The sequence below is a fragment of the Spodoptera frugiperda genome, chromosome 3 (assembly GCF_023101765.2).
Source record: "Spodoptera frugiperda isolate SF20-4 chromosome 3, AGI-APGP_CSIRO_Sfru_2.0, whole genome shotgun sequence".
In the NCBI taxonomy this organism is placed as follows: domain Eukaryota; kingdom Metazoa; phylum Arthropoda; class Insecta; order Lepidoptera; family Noctuidae; genus Spodoptera; species Spodoptera frugiperda.
In genome coordinates this window covers 2,955,916-2,968,621 of record NC_064214.1, presented here as the reverse complement: position 1 = coordinate 2,968,621, position 12,706 = coordinate 2,955,916, and positions in this window count along the sequence as shown.

The following is a 12,706-nucleotide window of genomic DNA, read 5'->3' as shown; positions in this document are numbered from 1 at the left end:
AATATTGGTGATCAGAAGATTTTCCCAAAAAAAAACTCAGTTTGATTAAAGAAATTCAACTTTTTCAGATCTGATTAAAACCTATCTGTGTAGAAGTTGAAGTGAAGGTGGAGTCTATAAGAATCGGTTTGATTTTAAATACTTTGTGGGGTTCAGTGAGATTTAAGTACCATTTTAATATTGTAGCCTTTGTTCTTTTAGAAATTTGATGGGGTGTTACTAATAATAATATGTAATTATGGTAATTGTATTTAGGTTCATAAGGATCTGACTGCTTCCCTCACAGAATTATTTTATTATTTTTTAGCTTGAGCCAGCGACTTCGTCCGCGTATTCATGGGATAAAAGTATCTTTACACCCAAGTCAGTTCATACCATGTCTGTATACTGAATTTCATCAAAATCCGTTCAGGAGTTTCAGAGTGATTAGCGGGTAAATATCCAAACAAACAAACTTACACATTAATAAAATTATAATTTGATGACCAACCCAACAAATATAGTCTTTCTGGGTATAAGTGTGTATATGTTTGTGTTCATAAGTGCGTCTAGGTCATAAAAGAAAAGTTAATAAGGTTTCCAATGCACATGCAACAAAGAAACAAAGGTCAAATCAACTAGATCAGTATAATTTAATCCATCTGACGGCACTAAGCTTCTAGCTCAATGCATCGCCTTTGACAACTAGTTGAAATCGTGTTCCTAACACAATCCAAATGTTCCCAGACACCTCGGGCGACTTCCTACAATGCCTACATCACGTACCGTTCAGTATCTTTGTACGTGATGCTGGAAACGACTTGGTAACTAGCTACAGACACGACTGAATGCAATTCTTGGTGACTGCACGCCAAGACACCAGATTTTATTGTACCCAGTGTCCTTGTTTGCCTGTAATTCTAATATTATACAAGGTAATGTATATAGTAAGTCAGAAAGTAATATCATTCCAAAATTTTAGTTCCAATTCCTATAAACAATGTAGATTAATGAAAAAATAAGTTTAATTGTCAGTAAAGATGGCCAAATTAAAAGTACTCTTAACCAATAAGCATGCATGAAAGGACTGATGACTGTTAATGAAACATAAGAAGTATGTAAGATTCGTAGCAATTGGCGTTCCATTGTCTCTGCCTACCCGCATGGAAGACAGGCGTGAGGTTGTGTATGTACGTTGTCAGTATGTTTCTAATCACTAAAAATTTTAGGACTTGGAGTAAATAGATACATAGGGTATCTTGCAGCGGAATCTACACCGAGCTAAACTCGGGGTAAAAACTACTCTAAAATAAAACCAGAAAAACCATCAGTAGCCTCTAAAAGTATAACGTATCCAACGAGTTGTTTTATGACAAAAACTAAACGATCCTTGACCAGTAGAATTACCAAAAAGCTTGCAAAAATGTCCAACAATTCTATTAACTTCGCTCCCACTGCCAAAACTTCCTTTTTTTCCTATTTTAATTTTTGTTCCACGACTAATTGGACTTCAATTGTTGTTGTGGCCCCCGATATGAAGTCTGGGATTTGAAACCGATTTTTGAATTCTGATTTTATATATTTATGCCAACACATAATTATCCCTGGCACGCAATAAAGCCGCAAATCGGTGTTAATTGGATATCGATTTAAGCTTGCGTATTAAAGTTTCGAATAAATACAGCAATTAATTAATGTTTTTAACGTGTGAAATGTACATAAATTATTACTTAGCATTCTTCGAATGAGAATTAATTATGAAGTTAAACAAAACAAACGTAATCACAGAAACAATTTTAAGGCTAAATGGAAATTCGTTCAATCTTCAGCAAATCAGATATTCTTAAATAAATATGTATTAAAAGTACATGTAAGTCATTGACTGCTTTAACATTCAAACATATACTTATAATAATTATAAGTTCATGTTAAAGTTCGTGGGTAGTTTAAAATTCGTAGATAGTTTAATTTTGGTTTTATCGAACTTAAGTTCAAGAATTTGGGAAAATATGTTTCAATTTTTCTATTTTTTGGTAAAAAACACAGTCGTTTACTAGACTAAAGAGTGAATTATTCTTAACCGTTTTATTAACAATATTATACATTTAACACAAAGTCAGGCATTTTAATCCTCGAAGAAAATGTCCCATTTTTCTGCAGTAAGTGCAATGACTCCCATGTACGATGAGCCTATTATTGTATACCAGGCATAACTAGAAACCACTAATACTGAAAATGTTTTAAGAAATCAAAACCAATAATACTTTTCCCAACTTGGGAGTTATTTAGTTTTCTATCTTCACAGTAAAAATCTCATTATTACATCTACAAAAGCGTGTACTGCCTGCAAAGACTCGCGGTGTCAACACGCCATCAAGTTTTAGGTTACTTGTTTACCGAACAAAGTCGAAAACTTTAATCCCGTATGCAAAGGGATGTTGACCCCGTCGGCCATTGATCCATCTCTCGGGAGTAGATGCATAAACATGACAATTAGGCAACAGGATTACAAGGATTGATCGAGGATTTTATATTAACAATGTACACTCTTAATGAAGATTTATTATTCAGCTTTCTGAAAGATTAATTTGATCTGAGGATCAGTTTTCGATGCATCTAAAGTTAAGGTAGATTGAAAACTTAAATCGGGCTTCATTGAATGTAATTTGCATATTTGTTGTCGTTGCAACGTTTTTTACTCCCGAAGACAGAGATGCATATTATGGTATGTAATACCACAGTACAATGTATACAATTTCCAACATTTGTGTTATAAGTCCCATGCAATAGGTAATGAGCCTATTGCCATATACTGGACACAACTCAAGACTACGGGCAACTACTGAGAAATTTTCAAAAAACTACTACTACTACTATTAATTGGTTGAAAAAGATAACAGTTGTTTACATATTTTACTTTGCGTGATAGTTCTATCTATCATCTCTGTTCTATTTATCTCACAACTCAGTATTTCATTCCAGAATTGCAAAACTAAATGTTTACCGCCACAGTTGGCGCAAAAATTTAAAAAATCCAAGTTTACTATCTACAGACTCTTTGAAGTGTAAAATGTCCGCGGTTTTTTCTAAATAACTTAATAGAAGTACTCGCTTCCTTGTATAAATCTTTAACGAGAAACTCTTCAACTAAAAGGTTAAGTTAAAAGTTAACTTAATTTTATATGCAGACAAAATGACCTAAGTTTAAATGTTTTATTAGGTCAAACGTGACTTTTCGAATACACTGAACTAGAAATTTTAAGTGTACATTGTACAATGCGGTATATTACGAATTTAGGGGTAGGTAGAGTTCTAGCGCTGCCGATAACCTAACATTTGATCAGCACTCCGGCACAGAACAGAAGAAAGAACGCGGTGGTTTTTATTCAGTAAGAGTCTGACTCTCTCTCTCTCTCTCTCTCTCTCTCTCTCTTGCTTCACCCAAGGTGGGAAAAGTAATTTGATGAAATGTCCCCTTAAAAAAAGGTGTAAAATTAATTGATTTCAATCACACAAGTTACTGATATTAAGTTTCAAATTTGAATTGAACAATTATTTTAGATTAGGAACTTGATGATTACAAGCAACAGTCTGAAATACTTATTTCACAGCTAGACTATTAACCTCCTTAACATAAGAGGATTTCTGGTACTGCCCGATTACTGTTAAACGTCAGCTTTAAATACCCTAGGGCTTAGAGAATAGTAGAGACTATACATATAACCAATGTATCTATTATGTATAAATATGGGAACGAGTAAAACCACAGACGGCCATTAGCACACTGGTGTATTGAACAAGCACACGGATAGACAATATGGCATTACAACCAGCCTGTACTATCAACAGACAAAAAATACACGACAGTAACCTACTCTGCTAACATAACACAGCTTAGACTAAACCATATTTCAATTCAATATAACCAATATTATCTATCACCAACAAAACGTTACCCATAATAGTTCCAAGTAAAAGCCAGCAAACATTCAGCGAACATCATTAATCTTGTACAAACCACAGTACAACACAAACTCCCGCTAACATCAAACTCGGTGACAAGGTTTATCGTGATAATGAGGTAATAACATATCTCTAGTTTCTATAATCGGGATTATGTGCCGCCGCCATTAACATTGACCCTCATCAAAACTTTCTTTAGATACACACAGTACACAGTACACACCCCGTTTCTGGAATGCGGGCATTAATTTTCTGCTTTTCTCGAGTATACATAATGTCAATGTTTCTTGCTTGGTCGCAAAAGGGGTAGGTAGATGAATTTTGTTTTTTGTGCCACCCATAGTCATGTCCGCTACGTCCGAGGGCTTAACATAACAATTTATACTTATAATTCAACATAAATGTATGGTATGGTAGATGTGGCAGTAGTTGGACCGCCTCGACCGGAGTGATACCACGGCCTTACAAAAAACTGGCGTGAAACAACGATTGCGTTGTGTTTCGTCGTGTAAACGAGGTTACCGCAATTCCGCAATACACAAATTCCCAACAACCCTCAAATTTCTAGTCCCCAAAAGGCCGGCAACGCACTTGTAACGCCTCTGGTGTTTCGGGTATCCCTGGGCGGCCCCACTGTTTACCATCGGGTGACAGATGGATGTCTGCTTGTATTAACTTATTCCATAAAAAAATAGGGAAAAAGAAAAAACTTAAGAAATGCCATACACATACACAATCCAGGTTCCATTTGAGTAATTTTAATTTCCAGTCGACCAACGAGGGTGTTTCTATTCCAAATACATGGAATTTACAAAATAAATAATAAAAAGTTGGTGTTTATACAAATATTAAATACAAGCACCTCTACTTACCCGTTGGAAGATTAAAAATCATGAAGATATGACGTTCTATCTGAAAATATAAATTATGCATGTTTGCGTCCAAAAGCTGAGAGATTTATCCGTCACGTCTTTCGTACACTTTTACGAGAAATTGCTCGAGAAGTTTTTAGCTCGTGAAACTGTGAAATTAACCTCATTGTTCATAAAAATTAGCTGCACGAGTATGAAATGGAGTGGGAGCGCATGTTGGCTTGTCTCGTTAGTTTTAAGACGTTTATGAAATACTAACTTTTATCTGACGGCGTTACTTGGGAAAATGAAGCATAAACAATCATGTTAGTGACTTTTGAAGTATCTCTATATTGTATCCTAATTTATGAAGACTTATTCTTATCAGTCTATAGATACTTCGACTGCACGATTTGCGCAGTGGCTGGACAACTGGCTGCTGCGTAACGTATAGCGGATTCGATTCTCGTACGGGGCAACTCTGTGTGATCCACAAAGTGTTGTTTCGGGTCTGGGTGTCATGTGTATGTGAACTTGTATATTTGTAAATGCACCCATGACATAGGATAAAATCCTTGGGTTTGGTAACGTTGTAAAAAAACTGATGAACTTCTAACATTACACTAAAAATAATACAATTTGTAACTACATCTCGATTTATTAAACTCGAACATCAAACTCAGAAACTAGCACAACAACTGCCAGACGGAGTCAGGATTAATACAAAATGAAACAGTTCATACTTTAATTTACATTACAAGCATTGTACGATAGCACAAAACAGTAATTTCCACGTACAGTACAGTCAACCAAGTTGTTTGGTATACAGGGAAGAAAATAAAGATTGACTCTGTACAGAGATAGTAGGTATTATGAATCTCACCACAGATGGGGCCCAGCAGGGCCAGATGCCTGATCCGGAGCTGCGGACTACCTAACGGGTTTACCGGGGCTCCTGCTCGAAAAGCAGGAGTAGGAACAGTGTGGTTTTTAGTCAGTAAGAGTCTGACGTTCTCTCTCACCTCATCCATGGCGGGAGAACTCATTGGATGATATATCTCCTCAAAAAAATGTATTGTGAATCTAAATTTGATAAGGTTTTTTGAATAAATCATATTTTTTATTTTTCGGCTCAATAGCAAACCAATGGTTACAGTCTCTGTACTTTCGAATCGATCTTTATTTTTGTATCTGCATGCCAAATAGGGCTGGGCTGACTGTACCTAAGTACCAACACAAACTGGAGAGACTACCAAGTAACGCAACTATGCGGTACACGTTCGGAAGCACCTGTGTTTTGTTACAAACTACTTGATTAAATTCCACCCTGGTCCGTCATACTCAAGGATGATATATGTTAAGTATAAATCTTAGGGGCGCTCTATATTCCGGCTATGTCGCCTTTCAGCATTACGCGATAGGGCCGGGAACCTAAATCAAACAAGTATATCGATTATTTCATTTCAAATATAGGTTGTCTAGAATTTTCGTGAGGCAAGTCACGTCGGGAGGCTTTAATGTAACAACAATTGATGTATAGACTATAGATGTGTACGACTTGTGGTCGTTTCGTTTTGTTTTTAATAAACAAGAGGCTTTAGATGTGTTTTATTTGCAGTCTATTTTTGTTGATTTATTTATACATGTGTTGCACAAAATTATTAGTTAGATATTTTTTCTTTTATTTTCGACTCGTGTGAGTACAATATATAATAAAGGCATTACAGAAGATTCCATGAAATCACACAGTTCAGTGCGGTCTCAAGAAGCTTTTCAACATTGATACTGTTTTTCAGTACTGAAGGTTCAAATCTAGTGTGTAGTTAATAATAATTTTGTTGATTAAATATTTTCATTATAGAACGAGTATTTACTGCAAACAATTTTCAATTTTCATATAGACACAATAAAGGCCTTTTATTTGTCACCACGCCCAAGCTGGCATAAAACCCCTACTTAAACATTCAGGCAGTATTGAGACTGGTCTAAAAGACCGAGAGAATTATAAAAAGGAATTTTATCAATAAGAATGTCGATAATTCAATTATATTAAAGCGTGGATTCTTTATTTTTTATAGCAAACGTTCCGGCCGGTCCGTAGTGCGGCAAGCCTGTAAATGAAATTATGAAGCGATGATAGCTTGCTGAAGGCAAACGGGTAAAACGTGATTATTTGGAACCTGAACCGGTTTTCAATTTACCTACATTTTATGATTAGCTTTTTTTGTTTTGATAGTTTTTGTTTTTGTTTTAGTATTTTTAGTGAGTGCTTTTATGTAAATGTAACATTTGTAGTCACATGTTACATGATACGTCCATTTAGTGAAAACTAGAACAAATTTTTAGTTTTAGTTTTAGAAGCTAATGGTGTTTTTGACCCTGCAAGCTTTTGATGTGATAACGAAGCTAAAAGCGCATTGAAACTTTGTTATTTAAAACTGAAATAGCACGCATCACATTATGATCCATACTGTCATTTGTGAACATTAATGAACTAACTAAAATATGACTTCTTACCACTTAAACAAACATTTTGTGACAAATGTTTTATATATTTTTACCATTACATTAAAAAATTATACAAAATACACACTACAACGTATTACTACAAAACGAACGCGTAGCAGTTGCTACGACCCTCGTAGCACATACTACGGCGTAGCGCTCCGATGCGCGCATTACTCAATTGAATTTGAATTTAAAATTATTATTTTTTATGAAAAGCGTAATGTGTAATAAGCAATTCTTAACGAGCGTCCTTGAACATGGCTACAAATTGTTTTTATATTTACCCATCATTATCTCTAAGCAAAAGAGACGGTACAGAAACCCACTTTATTGAGTACATAACAATTTATTGACCTCGTTACTTTTTACGTTACTTTCGTCTCCCTCGAAAACATTTTGAAGATGTAACTTCAAAGATTATTATAGCTTTAATATTTTCTTCAGTGTTTCCAGATATGGAATTGCTTGAGTAGATTTATGACGTCAATTTTTGTCTCTTGGTTTCTAAATATAGGATAGAAGCTTACTTTGAGCGGACACATGGATTTGTTAAACAACATTTTATACATTTTAATAGTTAATTATTATAGTAACTGTTTGACGAGGAACTCGACTAATTTCAAGCCATGCCTGAGAAGCATGAATATGGGCCTCTAGCATGGCTTGAAACTAGTCGAGTTCTTCGTCAAACAGTTACGTGAGTAAGCCGATAACATAATAATTAATTTAGTATGTCTCACGAAACTAAAACATTTTAATAGTTTTAAATATTTGTTAATTTTAATAAGTTAACCCAGTAACACCAACGGTCAGGAAAAAAATATTCCATTCAGATGACAGTCTGAATTTCTCTCTCCATTTATAAAATAGATCTTTACGGTAAAGTGTAAAACAAAATCTTAAACATATTAAAGGCATCCAAATATAAGTCAGCACATAAAAAACACACTTTACATACAGTAGAACTATCCACACGGTCGTACAGTCATGTCGCAAGTAAAGCGATTGCTGGTAGCTCAAGCTGTCGCGATAAACACGAACTTCCGACTTCACGGAGAACGAATGAGTGTTCGTTCACTTCAACACTTTCACACTACAGACATCTAGATTCTAGGTGCACTTTGATTATGCTTAGAAGTAAGAGAAGGAATTCTATGATGGTTTATTGAGGTTAAAGAAGAAAGGTAGAGAAGAATAGAGACTAGCAACCACAAGAGTTGTTAATCGCTAAGATTGCTATCGTAATTTGTTGCCATAATGTAAGGGTTAAAAATATCACGGTTTACTCACATACATTAATGGATTTTTAGTTAATTTAGTATGTCTCACGATAGTTATTATAAAAAGAATCTAAGGGTTACGCTTAAATCTACGAAATAATTTTGGTATCAAAAAGCTAAATAAAGGTTTTTCGAGATAGAAAATAACTTATAGCTCTCGGGAGGAGGATTCATTTTAAGCTACACTGCCTCCACAAGAAAATTGCCAATACGAAAGATTAATAACACCCATTACCTAAATACATCAATAAAAAATCGAAAATTAACCATTATTTGAAATATCCATTAAAATTATAATAGCCTACTTATAACTGTCATCGTTAAATGAGTCGATGGCTCCCAAAACGCGAATCATGGCCGCTCATTTGAATAAAAAGAAAACGCTTGAAGGACCATTGTTGAGAATCGACGGTTTAATAATATTAAAAAGTGAAGATCATCCGTGGACGGTATAATGGTCCCAGTATTATTGAGGTGGATTGTTGGATCGGAGACAGAGGACGGCGAGAAGCAATGGGGACCATTTAATATGTCGCCTCCGCACCGCCCGATAATTGGATTCATTGCTCGCCAAGAGAAATATGGACGCCATTTATTGCCCGAAGACGTATTGACGACAATAAGACCAGATAATTCTGTAACATTAATAACATTATATTATTGCCATGTTCTTCTACTATCTTGGCACTGATTATAACGAATTTGATATTCGAACGCTACGTTCTTCAGCCTCATTTCTTGGGATGCCTAAGTAATGAAGGAGGCAAATTGAATGTAATTGAGGCTGTTGAAAATTAAAGAGGTTTCTGCGAAATAATTGGTAATTCGTGAATACTATTTAATTTTACCAAATCAATTAATCGTAATAGAAGTGCAAAAAGTGATTTATGAGATATAAATTTTGTATTACTACATATGTTGGGAGACGAATGGTCGCAAGTGCGACTCGCAATCGGTCTCGAGTTTGATTCTTGGGTGGAACAAAACATTAAGTACAGGAACTTTTTCAGTTTTTCAAAAATTTCTTACGTACCACGGGGTCTGTAATTGTGCCCGGTATATGACATTACGCTCACCCCCTATTACATGAGATTTATAACACAAATGGTGAAAAGTGGTTGTACATTGTACGGCATTACGTGCCGTAATGTGCAACCTCTGCCTACCCCTTCAGAGATAAAAGGCATGACGATATATTGGGATTAGTAAAGTGTAGTACCTAGAAAAGTTTTAATAGATAAGAAGTAACAACGTATGAGGTTATTTGTGTATTACTCCTGTGCGTGAGAACTATTTCTTAAGTCTAACAAATATTACAATACTGCCGCAAATATTATGAAACTGTCCGTACCAATATAATATTTGATTAATATTCCCACGAACAATTCAATTTTCTATCGTTGTTATTAAATAATAATTTATCTTCGTCAACGAGCTATTGATTATTTGAAACGACTTATGATATTGGAAGGAAGACGAAATTACATAATACTTGTCCTTACTTAGGCAGTCTCATTGAAAAGCCCTATTTTTTGGAAAGAAAATCCAATTTCAAGCCTAATTCAATATCAACTTAAATGACTCGAAACTCCAACCTTTAGTTTTAATTTAAAACTTTTCATTTCATTTTGTTATTAATCATATTTTGATGGGGTCAGCCATAACCAAATAAGTACGGTACTCAATTGAGTTTTCAGTAAGTGACATAAACTTATATATATTATCTATATTTTTTTTAAATAAAATGTAGCCCTAAACTAGGATCCTGGGTCGTGGTTGCATTTACAAACCAAGGCAAAACCAAAAGTGTTTTTCCGCCAGAGATGTGCTATGCTATGTTGCTATGGATGCGTTTGGCTTCCATCAATCATATTTATTGGTACAAATAGCATAGCATGGGTGGAAAAGGACTCAGCTAAGCTATGTTTTTATATAGAAAGATGCGTGCTATGGATAGCTTCTCAACTATCGATATATCGCTTCTTGAGCTGCGCATCTTTCTCACACATCTACATAGCTTAGTATCAGTGGAAACGGTCACATAGTTTCACAGCTTAGTTATTACATCCTCGTAGCATAGCAACATAGCACATCTCTGGTGGAAAAGCACCATAAGACAGTCACTTTATTATTTGAAACACTCTTCAAACACTAAAAAAGAAATAACATTACGAAAATTTTGTTTCAACATTGTTTTTTCTATTCATATCATTAAGAACATTATAGAAGTCGTTCATCCAACAATATTGGATTACTTGAATCATTTCTACACATTGATCGTCTATTTGTTTCGCCTTGTCCAATCTATAAGTTCTACGTCCAATATATTAACTTATGATTTTCTATATTGTTCGACGAGACTATTGTTGTTCGACAAAACACGTCTTGAGGTCATTGTCCTCTCTGTACTTGGAAATATAAAATACTAATATATAAAATATGTCTATTATATCATCATCTACAGACTGTAAGTGGCCACTGCTGAACAAAGAGCTCTTCTTCTAGCACGGAGAAGGTTTGCATTAATCACCACGCTTGCTCAATGTGGGTTGGCGATTTAAAACTTATGAATTAGAAATTATAAGTCCAGGATTCCTAACGATATTTTCCTTCAACGTTAGTCAGTTATGTATAAATAATCATAGAAAGTAAGTACATAGGTATAACTCGGAAAAAGTCACATTGATACTTGCCGTTAGTAGGTTCCGAATCTGCACCCTCATGCATGAGAAGCGAGCGTCTTAAGCCTCCAGGCCACCAAGACGGCATATTATATGTATACAAGATAGAAAATACAGAAAAAATTATCAGCGCTAAAGTATTTTTTCTTTACTTTCCTTTTTTATCTAATCCAAAATGCATTTACATCTGCACAATATGTGCATTTCATTGAACTATACTTATTGGCGGATATGTTTTTTTAAATTTCTCAAAATTAAAGACATGTTGCTTAGTAGTTGTACCCCGAAGCAAGTACAAAAAGGAGATGCCATAATGTGATTGTGCACTGTGACAAAACATCATCAAATTTTAGAGGTACTTTTACTATGAAACAGCTACATTACTCTAATTGGACTGAAATAGCAAATAGTAGCTGGCTTTTCATTCACTTATATCCTCTGTATTGAACGCTAAAAACTGTAACTCTATGAATAAAGCTCAAATGAAGCAAATCGCTTGTTCACGTTTCTGTTAATCAAAAACGTTGAACTAAAAAAAGAACCAACGTGATAAATAGTGTTTCAAATAAACATGTTTTCAAACATTTCATTTTACATTTGGGTCTAAATTCACTAGCGCGTGTTACTCTTGTAGGCAGAAATAAATTCACATACAAATAGATCACCCTCATGAGTTTTGTATTCCAGACTTCGTGCTACTACTGAGAAATTTTCGAAAAACCGAAAATACCCAGTAGATAATTCTTTGCCCAGTCCGTGAATCGAAACCGAGACCCCTTGTCAGGCAGTCGCACTTGAGACCTCTCGACTAATGAGGCAGTCCATAATTAAAATATTTGCCTTCATCTTTGACGTTTATAATTATTGTGTAAATGTAGGAATGTATTCGAGACAATATTATTCGATTCTTACAAAAAAAACTAACTCACAATGATGTAGACATTAAACAACAAAAATAAAAAATAATTTTATATGTAAACATCGTACAACAATTCAAAATTTACGTAATACTTATTTGTGAAACAGCAGAAGTTACGAGTTAGATAGGTACATTCTAAAAGCATTCAACAATCCATTGTGTTGAGTGTTCATAAAGTTGCAAATTGAATCACATTAATATCAAGACGACAAATTCGTGGAAATGTTTAACAAATCATCTACTTTGAAAGCTTCTCCGTTTCATACTAATGGAAGTTGTGGAACAACCGATAGAAATAAGTACTTAAAGATAATTTATAATTAACTAGAACTTGTAGCAGGTAATTATAAATACAATGTCCATTTTACCTAAAATCAACATTAAATATTTTTTTAAATTATTCATTATAAGTTTTAAGTGTGGGAGAGCCATGCTTCGGCACGAATAGGCCGCTCGACCGGAGTGATACCACGGACTCAGAGAAAACCGACGTGAAACAACGCTTGCGTTGCGTTTCGTTGTGTA